Source organism: Bos indicus x Bos taurus, chromosome 17, assembly GCF_003369695.1.
Source record: "Bos indicus x Bos taurus breed Angus x Brahman F1 hybrid chromosome 17, Bos_hybrid_MaternalHap_v2.0, whole genome shotgun sequence".
Lineage (NCBI taxonomy): Eukaryota > Metazoa > Chordata > Mammalia > Artiodactyla > Bovidae > Bos > Bos indicus x Bos taurus.
Window position 1 is genome coordinate 50,987,116 of NC_040092.1, and position 19,473 is coordinate 51,006,588.

The 19,473-nt window shown below is 39.5% G+C and overlaps 1 pseudogene; it reads left to right on the forward strand.

The window, feature by feature from the left end:
* The first annotated feature begins 16,195 nt into the window (after window positions 1–16,195).
* On the forward strand, window positions 16,196–18,488 carry LOC113875166 (annotated as a pseudogene).
* The last annotated feature ends 985 nt before the right edge of the window (window positions 18,489–19,473 follow it).

Sequence of the window (19,473 nt, forward strand, 5' to 3'; positions counted from 1 at the left end):
AAACGATATAATTTATATTCAATCTCAGTATAGTGTTGACTGGAGCAGGCAGTGGCAACCCACTCCAGTATTCTTGCCTGGAGAATCCTACGTACAGAGGAGCCTGGTGGGCTATAGTCCATAGGGTTGCAAAGAGTTGGACATGACTGAAGGAATTGAGCCACACACATACTATTGGATCCACTGTAGAGCCTCAGTATGTGTTGACATTGATGTTGGTGCTGGTATTCATACTTCTGTATCATACCTGACTTCAGAGCCTCCTGAAGTTTTTCTCCCACTTGATCTATTTAACCAGTTTCTATACTTTCCTAAAGTGAAAGTGAAAGTCACTCAGTCATGTCTTACTCTGCAACCCCATGAGCTATACAGTCCATGGAATTCTCCAGGCCAGAATACTGAAGTGGGTAGCCTTTCCCAACCCAGGGATAAAACTCAGGTCTCATGCATTGCAGGGAGATTCTTTACCAGCTGAGCCACAAGGGAAGCCCAGTAGTCATGTATGGATGTGAGAGTTGGACTGTAAAGAAAGCTGAGAGCTGAAAAATTGATGCTTTTGAACTGTGGTGTTGGAGAAGACTCTTGAGAGTCCTATGGGCTGCAAGTAGATCCAACCAGTCCATCCTAAAGGAAATTAAGTCTGGAACATTCACGGTAAGAACTGATGCTGAAGCTGAAACTCCAATACTTTGGCCACCTGATGCGAAGAACTGACTCATTTGAAAAGCCCCTGATGCTGGGAAAAATTTAAGGCAAGAAAGAGAAGGAGACAACAGAAGATGAGATGGTTGGATGGCATCACCGACTCAATGGACTTGAGTTTGAGTAAACTCTGGGAGTTGGTGATGGACAAGGAGGACTGGCATGCTGCAGTCCATGGGGTTGCAAAGAATTGGACACGACTGAGGATCACAATAAACTGTGGAAAATTCTGAAAAAGATGGGAATACCAGACCACCTGACCTGCCTCTTGAGAAACCTGTATGCAGGTCAGGAAGCAACAATTAGAACTGGACATGGAACAACAGACTGGTTCCAAATAGGAAAAAGAGTACATCAAGGCTGTATATTGCCACCTATTTAACTTATATGCAGAGTACATCATGAGAAATGCTGGGCTGGAAGAAGCACAAGCTGGAATCAAGATTGCCAGGAGAAATATCAATAACCTCAGATATGCAGATGACACCACCCTTATGGCAGAGTAAAGAAGAAGTAAAGAGCCTCTTAATGAAAGTGAAAGAGGAGTGACAAAGTTGGCTGAAAACTCAACCCTCAGAAAATGAAGATCATGGCATCTGGTCCCATCACTTCATGGGAAATAGATGCAGAAAAACTGGAAACAGTGACTGACTTTATTTTTTGGGTTCCAAAATCACTGTCAATGGTGACTGCAGGCATGAAATTAAAAGATGCTTGCTCTTTGGAAGGAAAGTTATGACCAACCTAGACAGCATATTAAAAAGCAGAGACATTACTTTGCCAACAAAGGTCCATCTAGTTAAAGCTATGGTTTTTCCAGTAGTCATGTATGGATGTGAGAGTTAGACTACAGAGAAAGCTGAGCGCTGAAGAACTGATGCTTTTGAACTGTGGTGTTGGAGAAGACTCTTGAGAGTCCCTAGGACTGCAAGGAGATCCAACCAATCCATCCTAAAGGACATCAGTCCTGGGTGTTCATTGGAAGGACTGATGCTGAAGCTGAAACGCCAACACTGTGGCCACCTCATGCAAATAAGTGATTCATTGGAAAAGACCCTGATGCTGGTAAAGATTGAAGGCCGGAGGAGAAGGGGATAACAGAGGATGAGATGGTTGGATGGCATCACCAACCCAATGGACATGAGTTTGGGTAAACTCTGGGAGTTGGTGATGGACAGGGAGGCCTAGTGTGCTGTGGTTCATGGGGTCACAAAGAGTCAGACACCACTGAGCGACTGAACTGAACTGATACTTCCCTAGTATGCATACTTTTCCATAAAATGTAACTTTTTCATTGTTTTTCTAAACACATCGTCCAAATCCCATGTAAGTCTGCTCACACATGTCAGAGGCTTTGGCTGCCTCTGATGGCAGATTGAAGAGAGAGCCAAGTGGGGCCAGCTGTACTCCTCTAGTCTGGCTCTTTGACATAGCCTTCTTTCCTTTGATGCTCAGTTCAGTTCTGTTTTATGAAATCAGTTTCTCTGATTGTTTTAACCCATTTCAATACTTAGCAGGTATTAACACCTCACTCGGAGAAGGCAATGGCACCCCACTCCAGTACTCTTGCCTGGAAAATCCCATGGACGGAGGAGCCTGGTAGGCTGCAGTCCATGGGTCGCTGGGAGTCGGACAAGACTGAGCGACTTCACTTTCACTTTTCACTCTCATGCATTGGCAACCCACTCCCGTGTTCTTGCCTGTAGAATTCCAGGGAAGGGGAAGCTGCCGTCTATGGGGTCGCACAGATTCGGACATGACTGAAGCGACTTAGCAGCATCAGCAGCAGCAACACCTCACTGCTTTTGTGTTTTTAATAAGCATAGGGGTCTGGTCCATACAAGAGGGTTAGCAAATGGTATTAACTGGAATCCAGGGATTTTGTTAAGGCCTTTTTTACTTATCAAATATGTCGGAAGAGTGGTGACATTTTTCCCCACTAAAATGTCTGTGAGAACTTGGGATAACTGTATGTGTCCATCATGTCCTTCACATATTAGCTCTAGGTCACAAAATATTCATATTTGTGCATCTTTATGCATTTGCAAGTAGAAATTCCTCCAGGACTTTGTAATAGCCTGGCTCAGTCCTCTAACTGTGAGGCTGATCAGGAAATTGAGAATTTGAGGAAACTCAGTGGGAATTACAATGTCCAGTTTAAGTCCAACTGGACATAGTTTTCATTGGGCACAGATAGAACCAAAATATACCACTTTTAACTTGATTCTCCACAAGCTAATTTAGTTTTCCTACCAACTTTTGAAGTTTGAAAAGCATGTTACAGTAAAATCTCCTTCATCAAGTAAAGAACAGGATGCAAACTGGAATTCCATTGCTGTGTTTAAATATAGTATCATATTTTTAAAATAATGAGAAATTTTCAAAGAAGAGGACTCATCTATGTGTGTTGAAAACTAATCTGTTTGATTTGCAAATATCATTCTTTCTAATGGGAAAGATTTGAACAAGGTAATTTTAGGCAACAAGACTACTTTAGCTATTTTTGTCTAAATTTAAATTTAAATGAAAGCTCAGCAATCACTCCTTTCAAACTAGTGTTTTTCATTGTTATTAATTTATTTTGTCAACAGTGTATTATAGACTAAATCAGTGGTGCTTTTTAAAAATAATATTGTTAAGTAAAGGGTTTATTTTATTTCTTATCTGATTACATAATGCAAGCCACTTCTGAAAGCTTAACAGAAAATTACAAAGGCTTCTCTGGGCCAAGATAGGGGAACTAATTCAATTATAATAAAAAGGATTTAAACCCAAGCCATAAGAGTTCTTGCTTTTATTGATTATTTTTCAAGCCTTCTGAAGATTAAAATCAAAAAGCTTTAATGCAGGATTATAGACTAAGCTAATAATCTTAGAAAACCAGTCAATTCTGTAATGTTCGTATGAATTAGAATATTTTAGCAAATATAATTAAAACATTAAAAGTCTAACCTCTGGCAAATAAAAACTTGCAAAATCCAGTGGATCTATAAAAGGAAAATATGTATTAAGTCACATCATTTAGATTTTTGCCACTGTATTGAAGCAGAAATTATATATGAAAATAAAAAATATTTGGTCCTCCTCAGAAAACAAGATAACCAATCTTGGATTTCTCTTTTGTGTTGCACAGCTTCTGATATTTTTATACCTCAGAGTTCACTATAACCCAACAACTGACTGAAAATAACAAACTGCTACTCTTCAGTCAAAAACAGATTGAGCTTACTGATCCATAAAAGTGTAAGGTTAGCAAAGGTGCTTAATACTGTTCTTAAAGGCCTCCCTCTGGTTATGTCACTCACTATTCTGTTCAGAATCTTCAAGTTCCCATTACTAACTGCTGCTGCTGCTGCTGCTGCTGCTGCTGCTGCTGCTAAGTCACTTCAGTCGTGTCCGACTCTGTGTGACTTCATAGACGGCAGCCCACCAGGCTCCCCCGTCCCTGGGATTCTCCAGGCAAGAACACTGGAGTGGGTTGCCATTTCCTTCTCCAATGCATGAAATGAAAAGTGAAAGTGAAGTCGCTCAGTCGTGTCTGACCCTCAGCGACCCCATGGACTGCAGCCTTCCAGGTTCCTCTGTCCATGGGATTTTCCAGGCATAATAATAGTCAAATACCTTTGTATAAATAATGTGACGTAAAAGTAGGATTGTCCTTTTAGCTGGTTTGTTTCGAAGAAAAGCATGTGCAGAGCATGGGGCTGCTTGTAGGGAGTCGACATTGACTTCTGAACCCTTAAGTTTTGTTTGCGCAGCGCACATTATTAGTCTGGTTCTGGTGCTTCCAGAAGAAAGGAGTAATCTTGACCTGTATCTCCTGGAGGTTTTAGAGATGAAAAAGCTTCATGAGAAAGTCTGTCTTTCCTGTGAAAATTCCAAAGGCACAACAATGACTGTAGCTGCCTCCAATGGCTAAATGCAGAGAACAGCATAGGGTTTGAGCAAGCTACAGTCACACAAGTGGTGGGGCAAGCTGTTTGGTCCTGTTGACCACAGGCATACCTAGTGGAAAGAGGCCAGGACTTGAGTCCTTTGGAAAGAACTGTGGTCACGAGGCCAGACTGGAGGGTCAAAGTCACTTAGAAAGATGCAATATGAGGTGGATCACTGGAAGTCAGGGACTGTTAGCGGAGGTGTAAGCTGCCGTTTAGCAGCAGTACGACCTAAACTGGAAAATGCAGAACAGAGATGGGCGAAGTCCTTACAAAACAATCAAAATGAAATAATTAAATGTAAATGAAACAATTCAACATCATCAACCACGTAAGACCTGTCCACCTTTGTTACATTGCCCATTTAGCCTTCCATTTTCAAAAGCTTAAAAAAGCAAGAAGTATACCGAATGGTGGGAGTTGAGGGCAGAAAGTCAGAATCAAGGAGGAAGAGTAAAACAAATACCAAAACTGACCAATAAAACCCACTTGGCCTTATTTACCACTCCCCTACCTTTCTCATGGAAGGGTTTTGAGATTATGGAAATTAGGTGGAAATTCTAGTTTGTATCACACAGTATCGTGTGTTTAGATTTGACCATATTCTATTGTGATTTAAAAAAAATAAACTGAAATAATTAGATTGTCCAATAAGATGCAAAAGTAAATAAAAGTGCTTCAGGATTCGTTTGATATATCTCCAGGACAGGGTGGTTAAAAGGAAGTGCTTTAAGAATGCAGTTATTTTTTGTCTCATATACCATAAGTCTAGTTCACTAAAATAGGTGCCTGGAACTCTTTTGATTTTGACATTATGAATCTGATAATATATTTCACGTTCATAAACTTGACTAAGTCTCAAACCACATATGCATTTTCTTTTTTTTTTTTTTATTTTATTTTATTTTTAAATTTTACATAATTGTATTAGTTTTGCCAAATATCAAAATGAATCCGCCACAGGTATAAATGTATACTATGCTACACTGAAAACACTTTTGATGTGTGTTTAGCCCATAATTGGCCCTCAATAGAAATTATTTTTTTGTTTTGTTTTATTTTATTTATTTTTTATTATCTTATTTTCTTTTTTACTTTACAATATTGTATTGGGTTTGCCATACATCAACATGCATCCACTGTGGGTATACATGTGTTCCCCATCCTGAACCCCCCGCCCACCTCGATCCCCATACCATCCCTCTGGGTCATCCCAGTGCACCAGCCCCAAGCTTCCTGTATCCTGCATCGAACCTGGACTGGCAATTCGTTTCTTATATTATACATGTTTTACTGCCATTCTCCCAAATCATTCCCTGCCTCCCTCTCCCACAGAGTCCAAAAGACTGTTCTATGCATCTGTGTCTCTTTTGCTGTCTCACATACAGGGTTATCATTACCATCTTTCAAAATTCCATATATATGTGTTAGTAGGCTGTATATTGTCACCCTGTTTATTTAACTTATATGCAGAATACATCATGAGAAACGCTGGACTGGAAGAAACACAAGTTGGAATCGTTTGCCAGGAGAAATATCAATAACCTCAGATATGCAGATGACACCATCCTTATGGCAGAAAGTGAAGAGGAACTAAAAAGCCTCTTGATGAAAGTGAAGGTGGAGAGTGAAAAAGTTGGCTTAAAGTTCAACAGTCAGAAAACGAAGATCATGGCATCTGGTCCTATCACTTCATGGGAAATAGATGGGGATACAGTGTCAGAATTTATTTTTCTGGGCTCCAAAATCACTGCAGATGGTGACTGCAGCCATGAAATTAAAAGAGGCTTACTCCTTGGAAGGAAAGTTATGACCAACCTAGATAGCATATTCAAAAGCAAAGGCATTACTTTGCCAACAAAGGTCCATCTAGTCAAGGCTATGGTTTTTCCTCTGGTCACGTATGGATGTGACAGTTGGACTGTGAAGAAGGCTGAGTGCGGAAGAATTGATGCTTTTGAACTGTGGTGTTAGAGAAGAATCTTGAGAGTCCCTTGGACTGCAAGGAGATCCAACCAGTCCATTCTGAAGGAGATCAGCCCTGGGATTTCTTTGGAAGGAATGATGCTAAAGCTGAAACTCCAGTACTTTGCCCACCTCATGCAAAGAGTTGACTCATTGGAAAAGACTCTGATGCTGGGAGGGATTGGGGGCAGGAGGAGAAGGGGACGACAGAGGATGAGATGGCTGGATGGTATCACTGATTTGATGGACGTGAGTCTCAGTAAACTCCAGGAGTTGGTGATGGACAGGGAGGCCTGGTGTGCTGTGATTCATGGGGTTGCAAAGAATCGGACACGACTGAGCGACTGATCTGATCTGATCTGATACTGTATTGGTGTTTTTCTTTCTGGCTTCACTCTGTATAATAGGCTTCAGTTTCATCCACCTCATTAGAACTGATTCAAATGTATTCTTTTTCATGGCTGAGTAATACTCCATTGTGTATATGTACCACTGCTTTCTTATCCATTCCTCTGCTGATGGACATCTAGGTTGCTTCAATGTCCTGGCTATTAGAAACAGTGCTGCAATGAACATTGGGGTACACGTGTCTTTTTCGATTCTGATTTCCTCGGAGTGTATGCCCAGCAGTGGGATTTCTGGGTCTTATGGCATTTCTATTTCCAGTTTTTTAAGGAATCTGCACATTGTTCTCCATAGTGGCTGTACTAGTTGCATTCCCACCAACAGTGTAAGAGGGTTCCCTTTTCTCCACTTCCTTTCCAGCATTTATTGCTTGTAGACTTTTGGATCGCAGCCATTCTGACTGGCATAAAATGGTACTTCATTGTGGTTTTGATTTGCATTTCTCTGATAATGAGTCATGTTGAGCATCTTTTCATGTGTTTGTTAGCCATATGTATGTCTTCTTTGGAGAAATGTCTATTTAGTTCTTTGGCCCATTTTTTGATTGGGTTGTTTATTTTCCTGGAATTGAGCTACAGGAGTTGCTTGTATATTTTTGAGATTAGTTGTTTGTCAGTTGCTTCATTTGCTATTATTTTCTCCCATTCTGAAGGCTGTCTTTTCACTTTGCTTATAGTTTCTTTTGTTGTGCAGAAGCTTTTAATTTTGATTAGATCCCATTTGTTTATTTGTGCTTTTATTTCCAACATTCTGGGAGGTATGTTATAGAGGATCCTGCTGTGATGTATGTCGGAGAGTGTTTTGCCTATGTTCTCCTCTAAGATTTTTATAGTTTCTGGTCTTATGTTTAGATCATTAATCCATTTTGAGTTTATTTTTGTGTATGATGTTAGAAAGTGTTCTAGTTTCATTCTTTTACAAGTGGTTGACCAGTTTTCCCAGCACCACTTGTTAAAGAGATTTTCTTTTCTCCACTGTATATTCTTGCTTCCTTTGTCAAAGATAAGTTTCCATAGTTGTGTGGATTTATCTCTGGGCTTTCTATTTTGTTCCATTGATCTATATTTCTGTCTTTGTGCCAGTACCATACTGTCTTGATGACTGTGGCTTTGTAGTAGAGCCTGAAGTCAGGCAGGTTGATTCCTCCAGTTCCATTCTTCTTTCTCAAGATTGCTTTGGCTATTTGAGGTTTCTTGCATTTCCATACAAATTGTGAAATTATTTGTTCTAGCTCTGTGAAAAATACCATTGGCAGATTGATAGGGATTGCATTGAATCTATAGATTGCTTTGGATAGTATACTCATTTTCACTATATTGATTCTTCCAATCCATGAACATGGTATTTTTCTCCATCTATTAGTGTCCTCTTTGATTTCTCTCATCAGTGTTTTATAGTTTTCTATATATAGGTCTTTAGTTTCTTCAGGTAGATATATTCCTAAGTATTTTATTCTTTTCATTGCAATGGTGAATGGAATTGTTTCCTTAATTTCTCTTTCTATTTTCTCATTATTAGTGTATAGGAATGCAAGGAATTTCTATGTGTTGATTTTATATCCTGCAACTTTAATATATTAATTGATTCACTCTAGTAATTTTCTGGTGAAGTCTTTAGGGTTTTCTATGTAGATGATCCTGTAACCTGCAAACAGTGAGAGGTTTACTTCTTCTTTTCCGATTTGGATTCCTTTTATTTCTTTTTCTGCTCTGATTGCTGTGGCCAAAACTTCCAAAACTATGTTGAATAGTAGTGGTGAGAGTGGGCACCCTTGTCTTGTTCCTGACTTTAGTGGAAATGCTTTCAGTTTTTCACCATTGAGGATAATGTTTGCTGTGGGTTTGTCATATATAGCTTTTATTATGTTGAGGTATGTTCCTTCTATTCCTGCTTTCTGGAGAGTTCTTATCATAAATGGATGGTGAATTTTATCAAAGGCTTTCTCTGAATCTATTGAGATAATCATATGGTTTATATTTTTCAATTTGTTAATGTGGTGTATTACATTGATTGGTTTGCAGATATTGAAGAATCCTTGCATCCCTGGGATAAAGCCCACTTGGTCATGGTGTATGATCTTTTTAATGTGTTGTTGGATTCTGATTGCTAGAATTTTGTTAAGGATTTTTGCATCTATATTCATCAGTGATATTGGCCTGTAGTTTTCTTTTTTTGTGGGATCTTTGTCAGGTTTTGGTATTAGGGTGATGGTGGCCTCATAGAATGAGTTTGGAAGTTTACCTTCCTCTGCAATTTTCTGGAAGAGTTTGAGTAGGATAGGTGTCACCTCTTCTCTAAATTTCTGGTAGAATTCAGCTGTGAAGCCATCTGGACCTGGGCTTTTGTTTGCTGGAAAATTTCTGATTACAGTTTCAATGTCTGTGCTTGTGATGGGTCTGTTAAGATTTTCTATTTCTCCTGGTCCAGTTTTGGAAAGTTTTACTTTTCTAAGAATTTGACCATTTCTTCCACGTTGTCCATTGGAGAAGGCAATGGCACCCCACTCCAGTACTCTTGCCTGGAAAATCCCATGGATGGGGAGGAGCCTGGTGGGCTGCAGTCCATGGGGTCGTAGAAATCTGACATGACTGAGCAACTTCACTTTCACTTTTCACTTTCATGCATTGGAGAAGGAAATGGAAACCCACTCCAGTGTTCTTGCCTGGAGAATCCTAGGGATGGCAGAGCCTCGTGGGCGGCCATCTATGGGGTCACACAGAGTCAGACACGACTGAAGTGACTTAGCAGCAGCAGCAGCAGCAGCAGTAGTCTCTTATGATCCTTTGTATTTGTGTGTTGTCTGTTGTGATCTCTCCATTTTCATTTCTAATTTTATTGATTTGATTTTTCTCCCTTTGTTTCTTGATGAGTCTGGCTAATAGTTTGTCAATTTTATTTATCCTTTCAAAGAACCAGCTTTTGGCTTTGTTGATTTTTGCTATGGTCTCCTTTTTTCTTTTGCATTTATTTCTGCCCTAATTTTTAAGATTTCTTTCCTTCTACTAACCCTGGGGTTCTTCATTTCTTCCTTTTCTAGTTGCTTTAGGTGTAGAGTTAGGTTATTTATTTGACTTTTTTTCTTATTTCTTGAGGTATGCCTGTATTGCTATGAACTTTCCCCTTAGCGCTGCTTTTACAGTTTCCCATAGGTTTTGGGTTGTTGTGTTTTCATTTTCATTTGTTTCTATGCATATTTTGATTTCTTTTTTTATTTCTTCTGTGATTTGTTGGTTATTCAGCAGCGTGTTGTTCAGCCTCCATTTGTTGGAATTTTTAATATTTTTTCTCCTGTAATTGAGATCTAATCTTACTGCATTGTGGTCAGAAAAGATGCTTGGAATGATTTCAATTTTTTTGAATTTACCAAGGCTAGATTTATGGCCCAGGATGTGATCTATCCTGGAGAAGGTTCCATGTGCGCTTGAGAAAAAGGTGAAATTCATTGTTTTGGGGTAAAATGTCCTATAGATATCAATTAGGTCTAGTTGGTCTATTGTATCATTTAACGTTTATGTTTCTTTGTTAATTTTCTGTTTAGTTGATCTATGCATAGGTGTGTGCGGGGTATTAAATTCTCCACTATTATTGTATTATTGTTAATGTCCCCTTTCATATTTGTTTGCATTTGTCTTACATATTGTGGTGCTCCTATGTTGGGTGTGTTGGGAGGCGCAGTGCAAAATAGCCTTGAAGGAGAAGGTCCTTGGGGAAATGGCGAAGGGCCAGAAGTACCCAGGCATTGTTTACTGATAGCTGAAAAACATTTCCTGCCTTTGGCTATGCTCGGAGCCAAAATTTAGCAATTAAACATCAAAGACGTTGCTTGAGAAAATGGGTCATGGATAAACACATAGGTCATTAAGAACGTTAAGAACATGGTCCTTGAAGTATCTTTTACTGATTATATCTTAGCCTTGTATGTGCCCTGCTGGCCATATATTCTAAGCTCTTTTTTCCTTGTTCCTATAAAAAGACTTGACTGCAGAAATAAAGTTGTCAGTCCTTGAAGAGACTGTCCGAGCATTGTTCTTTCAGGTTCGCTGTTTCCAAGTCCTGGGAAAGAAAATTCCCACAGGTGGCGCCCGAACAGGGACTTGATAGGAAGACTGAACAAAGCAGTGAGCCCTGCAGAAAGAGGTAAGCAGGATGGGACAACCTAGCAGTAAGATTCCTTTCATTTCTATAATGCATCACTTTTTAAAACAAAATGGTGTTAATGTTTCAAGAGTCAGTTGAACAACTGCTATCATATATTACTGGAACATAATCCATGGTTCCCAGAGGAAGGGACGCTCAATCTAGACATATGGAAAAGGGTTAAGAATAATGTTTTGCGAGCATATTGGCAAGGAGTCCGTATTCCCCCTCAATGGTGGGTTACATGGTCATTCATATGGGCTGTCATAGAACAAATTGAAGGGCATAATGTTGATTTGGAAGTGAAGACTGTTCGGTCTTTACATGAATATGAGCTTGAGGAACAAGATATGCAAGGTGCTTTGAAATATAAGAATGTTATGCTCAATCGGACACAATCCCTGGAAAAACAGCTTGGAGATGTATGTATACAGGATGTGTCGAAACCGAAACCACTTAGAGCGGAGGTCATTTCATTCAATGGACAGCCCAAATCTGAGGTTTTCCCTTCTGCTCCACCTGTAACAGCAGTTGCTAACTTTGCTCGTACTAACCATTTCACTCCTCCTCGGGAGATGCCTGCTTGCACTTTTGCTTTCCCAATACAGTTTGGTCAACCTGCCCAAGGCCAGAATACTTGGGCTGGTTTAGATTTTGGTATGTTGTCTAGCTTTAAGAAAGCATGCTCTCTGTATGGACCTACTTCTCCTTACTGTGTAGAATTCCTCAGAGAATGGGCTGATCATTGGATGCCGTATGATTCTTTTCAAGTATCAAAGATGGTTCTAAATTCTTAGCAATTACTTCAGTGGCAAATGTGGGTTGATGACAAAGCCCGACAAATGATGATTGACCAGCAATCTCGTGGTAACCCTGCCAATTTAACCTATGATATACTCACTGGAACAGGAGCCATGGCCAATATGACTGTGCAATTAGCTAACATTACCCCTCAGATGTTGTATTTCATTAAAGAATTTTCTTGCAAAGCATGGGCAAAGGTTGATAGTATTAACTCTGATGGTTCATTTGTCAAGATTACCCAAGGGCATGAAGAGGAATATTCCCAATTTATAGGAAAATTAAAGGATGCCATCAAAAAATCTATCAAGGATGAAATCTTACAAAATATTATTTTAAAACAACTTGCCTTTGAAAAAATGCTAATGAGGAATGTCGATCCGTGCTTAGACCAATTCGAGAAACTGGTTCTCTAATGGAGTATTTGAAAGCTTGTAGAGATATCAGATCTATGTCCCATATAGCAAAATTAGTGGCACTAGAAATTTTAATGTGCAAAAGGCTGCCAATGCTAAATGTTTTAACTTCAGGAAGGCCAGCCATATGAAAAAACAAAGCCGCATGCCAGTGCAAACAGCTAAAAATAATACTGCTAAATCGCTTCAGTCATGTCCAACTCTGTGTGACCCCATAGACGGCAGCCCACCAGGCTCCCCCATCCCTGGAATTCTCCAAGCAAGAACACTGGAGTGGGTTGCCATTTCCTTCTCCAATGCATGAGAGTGAAAAGTGAAAGTGAAGTTGCTCAGTCGTGCCCAACTCTTTGCAACCCCATGGTCTGCAGCCTACCAGGCTCCTCTGTCCATGGGATTTTCCAGGCAAGAGTACTGGAGTGGGTTGCCATTGCCTTCTCCAAAAAATAATACTACTTCTAATAAAAAAAGGCCCCCAGGAGTTTGCCCAAAATGTAAAAAGGGATTCCATTGGTTGAATGAATGTCGTTCCAAATTGGATAAGGATGGAAATGCATTAACTACAGAGGCACAGCAGAAACAACAGGGAAACTAGTAAAGGGGCTATCCTCTAGCCCCACTACAAAAAGAGGACCCCACATCATGACACTACAAGCAGCTACATCTAAGAGTGCTTACATTGATATACCTAGTCCTTATGACATGGAGTTAATAGAATTATACAATCCTCATAAAATCCCCACTGGATATTACAGTCCGATCCCATCCACAACAGTGGGACTGATTTTGGGACGTAGCAGTTATACCATGAGAGGTTTAGTAGTGTTGACTGAAGTTGTGGATGAAGATTATGAAGGAGAGATACATGTCATGGTGAATGTCGTAAAGTTAGGAAATGTATACTTACAAAAAGGGGAGCACTTTGCACAATTATTACTTTTGCCATATGTTAGACCATTGAAGGCATCTAATAAAATTAGGCAGGGGGGTTTTGGTAGCACCATTCTTGCCGCCACACTATCTACCTTATTGAAGGAACATCAAAAACCTATGCTTACTCTAAAGATACGGGGAAAAAATTTCACAGGTATGTTGGATACAGGAGCCAACATTTCCATTATTAGAACTGAAGAATGGCCTCTTGAATGGGGTAAGACTGTGGCTCCGTCCAGATTGTTAGGGGTAGGCAAGGCTAATGCTACACAAACTTTCGTCAATGCATCCTATTTACAAGCTTATGGTCCTGATCAAATTGTAGCTTACACCAAACCATATATTACCAGTATCCCTATTAATTTGTGGGGAAGGGATTTTCTCGAACAAATTAAAGCCACGATTTCTCTAAATGAGACTTTTTGATGGGGGCCATTGAGTTAACACCGCTGCCTCTTGACTGGGAATCTGATACCCCAGTAGGGACACCTCAGTGGCCCCTGACTAAAGGAAACTTGGCAGCTCTCACACAATTAGTAAGTGAGCAACTACTGAAAAGTCATATACAGCCTTCATTTTCCCTATGGAACTCTCCCGTTTCTGTAATAAAAAAGAAATCAGGAAAATGGCAAATGTTGAAGGATTTAAGAAATGTTAATAATACTATGATTCCTATGGGGCCCTTACAACCTGGATTGCCCTCCCCTTCCATGGTGCCAAAAGGATGGTCTGTAATTATTACTGATATACAAGACTGCTTTTTTACTATACCTTTGCATCCTAAAGATAAAAAACGTTTTGCTTTTTCAGTTCCTTCTATACATCCCATGGCTCCTGTTAAAATATTTCAGTGGAAGGTTTTGCCTCAGGGAATGATGAACTCTCCTATCATTTGCCAATATCTCATATCTGTTTTATTACAACCCATTAGAGATAAATATCCTACTGCTTTCATAATTCATTATGTGGATGATATACTCCTCTCCATGGAATCTGAACTCTGTTTACAACAGTTATATGACTAAGTCACTACCATTCTTCAAAATCATGGCCTGCTTGTTGTGCCAGATAAGATTCAATTGAAAGCACCCTTTAATTACTTAGGACATGTTATGGAAGAGTCTAAGATAAAACCTCAAAAAACTCAAATCTCTATGCATTCTCTACGCACATTAAATAATTTTCAAAAATTGATAGGAGATATTAATTGGCTTCGGCCATCTATTGGCATTCCCACCTATGCATTACAAAATTTATTTAAAATTTTAGAGGGGCCTCTTGACCCTAATAGTCCTAGACAGCTAACAAAAGAAACAGAAGAAGAATTAAAATTTGTTGAAAAACACATTCAACAATCTTTCTCAACTCGGCTGGATCAAACCCAACCAGTCTATTTATATATATTCCCCACCAAATATTCACCTACTGCAGTCATAGCTCAAAACAGCCCGATAGAGTAGATATATCTACATACTAAACAGTCAAAGAAAATCGTATCATAATTGAGAAAATAGGGCAACTAATTGTAACAGGAAGGAGTCATGTACAAACCTTAACTGGATTTGATCCATATGCAATACATGTCCCCTTGACAAAAAAGGAATTACAAATTACCTTACAGTATACCATGACCATGCAAATAGCATTAAATGATTTTCAGAACGTTATCTCATTCCATTTGCCGAAAGGAAAATTATGGGACTTCCTACAGTGTACTAAATTTTTAGTAACTAATATCATTGCCTCCCAGCCTATTTCAAATGCACCTACCTATTTCATTGATGGCAACAAGAAAGGCATAGCTGGGATCATGGGCCCTGATATCAAAGAGAAATTACCCACTACCTATTCTTCAGTACAAAGACTTGAATTGTATGCTTTATATGCTCTTTTGTCTCTTCAACCATTATCTTTTAATGTATATACTGATTCCAAATACCTTGCTTCCCTTTTCCCTAATTTTGTTACCACCTTTTTATACAACCTAGATGAAGAATTATATAGTCTCTTTTCAAGGACTCAAGCCTTAATTCGATCACGTACGGAACCTTTCTTCATTGCACATATACGTGCTCATTCAGGTTTGCCTGGCCCCCTGGCAGCAAGAAATGATGCTGGTGATAGGTTCATAGCTCCTGTCTTTACGTCTGCTATTGGCGAACATGCTAATCTTCATACCAATGCTAAAAGATTGCACTCTAAATGCCATATTCCCCTCACTGAAGCAAGACATATCATTAAATCCTGTGACGTCTGCGCTCCTCTGCACTTATGTACCACAGTTTCGGGAGTTAATCCTCACGGGCAACAGCCTAACTCCCTTTGGCAATCTGACTTCACTCATTGCTCCTTAGGCAAGTTTTCTTTGCTTTTTGTTTCAGTTGATACATTTTCAGGTTTTATATGGGCAGTGCCTATCTCTTAAGAATCCAGCAAATACACCGTTTTCACACTTTTACTCACCTTCCCTGTTATGGGGATACCTTCGGTCTTAAAAACAGATAATTGGCCTGCATTTACCTCTCACTTGTTTCGTTCATTTCTTATGGAATGGAATATAACACACATCACGGGGTTACCCTATAATCCCCAGGGTCAAGCAATTATTGAAAGAGCCCATCATACTCTTAAAATTATTATTAAAACAGAAATGGGGAATATGGAAGAGAAGATACACTTCTTATCCTATGAATCCTCAAGTGTTATTATCTTTAACTCTTTATTCCTTAAATTTTTTAAATTTAATAAAAGTTCTGATACTTGTGCAGACAGACATTTTGCAGAGGAAAACAGTAAGCAACTGTTAGAAGTCAACACACCAATATGGTATAAACAGTTTAATCAATGGTCGCCAGGAATCTTACGACTCCTAGGCAAAGGTTATGGTCTTGTCATTGCAGATGGAGAAGAAATCTTGGTTCCACTTTGCCATGTCTATTACTGAGAAGAACCATGAGACTGGACTCCCCCAACAGGTGACGCAGCTGACACGAAGGGTCTCATCAATGACCATAGCGGAGCCAAAGAGAAAACGTCAACGTCTGAACCCCTACCCGACATGGGCTCAGGTGAAAAATATGACTCATCAGGCTGAACAAACACTGAAAGTTACTGGAACTCCCATGACTCCAGATAAGCTGTTTGTGGCAATGCTAGCTATTCTCTCTTGTTCCTCTGGGGTAAGTGCGGAATATGTTTACTGGGCATACATACCTAATCCACCCTTGTTATCCATAATGGATTGGGTCGACAAGGCCCCTGTGGTATTCACCAGTGACAGCCTGCACTTCCCAGCTCCATGGTCAACACGAAGACCAGTTCATGAAGAAGATGAAGGGAGAAAAATAAATATTTCTATTGGATTCAAAACCTTACCCAAATGTTTTGGATCTCACCCTTAATGCATGACCATATTTGCACAATGGTGGGCTTACTCAGCACACAATGGTTCTGCCTATCGTATAGGAATGTTTGCAACCGCATCCTTCCTGTTAAATGGCTCTGAGAGGCATTATCCTGGACAAATAGTTAACTATACTAATTCACTCTTCCGGCCTGAAGAACCAATATGTGATGTTGTATCATGAAGAAGGAACTAATCAATTCAATCTCTATATTGGTCAGATTGTCAGGGACAGTTTGGGAAAACCTCTATCATTCAGAAAAATCAATCTGTATTTAAATTCATTGACTGGGGACCCCACGGATTGTTTGTGAACTGCTCTGAGGAACAAGAAAAGAACCATAACTGTTCCTGGTATAATAAGTCCAACGTGTGGGGATTTCATAAGACCAATACTAGATTTTGGACTGATAAGGACGTACTGTTAAATTGGTATAATGGGGGATTGTCTCCACCTTGACCCAGAATCATAGTCCCTATTGTGGGACCTGAGGAATGGCATGTGTGGAAGATTCCTGCTGCATTGGAGCGCTTTGCCAGTGTGTATGGGACTGCAAAAGCCTTAAAACCTCAAAACTATACCTTTTTATACAATAGTACAGGTTATATCCAATCTTGTGTGCACCTCCCATACATGTTTATTGTAGGTAACTTTGATATAGATCTTTCTGCTAAGATTGTTAATTGTATAGCATGTGCCTTGTATACATGTTTAAACCATACTATTTCATATCATAATGTCAACATTGCAATAGTCGAGCAGAGATCTGAATTGTGGCTTCCTGTTAACCTAACAGAACCATGGACCGACTCTGTATTTCTCTCAGTGTTACTCAAAAATGGCTTAAAGACATCAAAGTGCATAATGCTAATGCTAAGCTAAGTCACTTCAGTCGTGTCCAACTCTGTGAGACCCCATAGACAGCAGCCCGCCAGGCTCCACCGTCCCTGGGATTCTCCAGGCAAGAAGATCCTTAGTCTAATATCTATTACAGTAGGAACCCTATCTGGTATGGCACTACACAATTCTATACAGAATCATGATTTTATAACTGCTTGGCACAAAGATTTCCATGATCTCTGGACTCGACAAGCTCAAATAGATCAACAATTGCAAACACAAATTAATGAATTACAAACAGTGGTAATTAATGTAGGAGATCAAGTACAGCAACTTACTTTCCAAACACATATACGTTGTCACTGGAATTTTACTTCTTTCTGTATGACTAACATGCCCTATAATGGCACTGAATATCCTTGGGATAAAGTTAAATCACATTTGCAGGATCTCACGGATAACTCAAGTTTGGACATCAACCTTCTAAAATGACAAATTGCTAATTTTCAAGTTAAAATATCTAAGGAATTATATAGCACCCAATTTTATGATACTTTAACCAAAACATTATCTTCTCTGGATCCCAGGACTTGGTTTTCAGGAGGCAACCTTTTTATGTATATATTAATTGCTCTGCTTTTTCTGTCCTTGTTTGTAGGATACAGACGTCTCTACTCAAGACTCCGTGCCTCCCACAAAGGAGTCCAGTTAGCAGCTGCCGTGCTTAAACTAAAAACAAAAAGAGGATATGTTGGGAGGCACAGTGCAAAATAGCCTTGAAGGAGAATGTCCTCAGGGAAATGGCAAAGGGCCAGAAGTACCCAGGCATTGTGTACTGATAGCTGAAAAACATTTCCTGCCTTTGGCTACGCTCAGAGCCAAAATTTAGTGATTAAACATTAAAGACGTTGCTTGAGAAAATGGGTCATGGATAAACACATGGGTCGTTAAGAAGGCACTGGTCCTTGAAGTATCTTTTACTGATTATATCTTAGCCTTGTACGTGCCCTGCTGGCCATATGTTCTAAGCTCTTTGTTCCTTGCTCCTATAAAAAGGCTTGACTACAGAAATAAAGTTGTCAGTCTTTGCAGAGACTGTCCGAGCGTTGTTCTTTCAGGTTTGCTATTTCCAAGTCCCGGGAAAGAAAATTCCCACAGGGTGCATATATATTTATAATTGTTATACCTTCTTCGATTTATCCTTTGATCATTATGTAGTGTCCTTCTTTGTCTCTTTTTACAGCCTTTGCTTTAAAGTCTATTTTATCTGATATGAGTATTGCTACTCCTGCTTTCTTTTGATCTCTGTTTGCATGGAATATCTTTTTCCAGTCCTTCACTTTCAGTCTGTATGTGTCCCCTGTTTTGAGGTGGGTCTCCTGTAGACAACATATGTAGGGGTCTTGTTTTTGTATCCATTCAGCCAGTCTTTGTCTTTTGGTTGGGGCATTCAACCCATTTACGTTTAAGGTAATTACTGATAAGTATGATCCCATTGCCATTTACTTTATTGTTTTGGGTTCGAGTTTATACACCGTTTTTGTGTCTCCTGTCTAGAGAATATCCTTTAGTATTTGTTGGAGAGCTGGTTTGGTCGTGCTGAATTCTCTCAGCTTTTGCTTGTCTGAGAAGCTTTTGATTTCTCCTTCATATTTGAATGAGATCCTTGCTGGGTACAGTAATCTGGGCTGTAGGTTATTTTCTTTCATCACTTTAAGTATGTCTTGCTATTCCCTCCTGGCCTGAAGAGTTTCTATTGAAAGATCAGCTGTTATCTTTATGGGAATCCCCTTGTGTGTTATTTGTTGTTTTTCCCTTGCTGCTTTTAATATTTGTTCTTTGTGTTTGATCTTTGTTAAATTGATTAATATGTGTCTTGGGGTGTTTCACCTTGGGTTTATCCTGTTTGGGACTCTCTGGGTTTCTTTGACTTGGGTG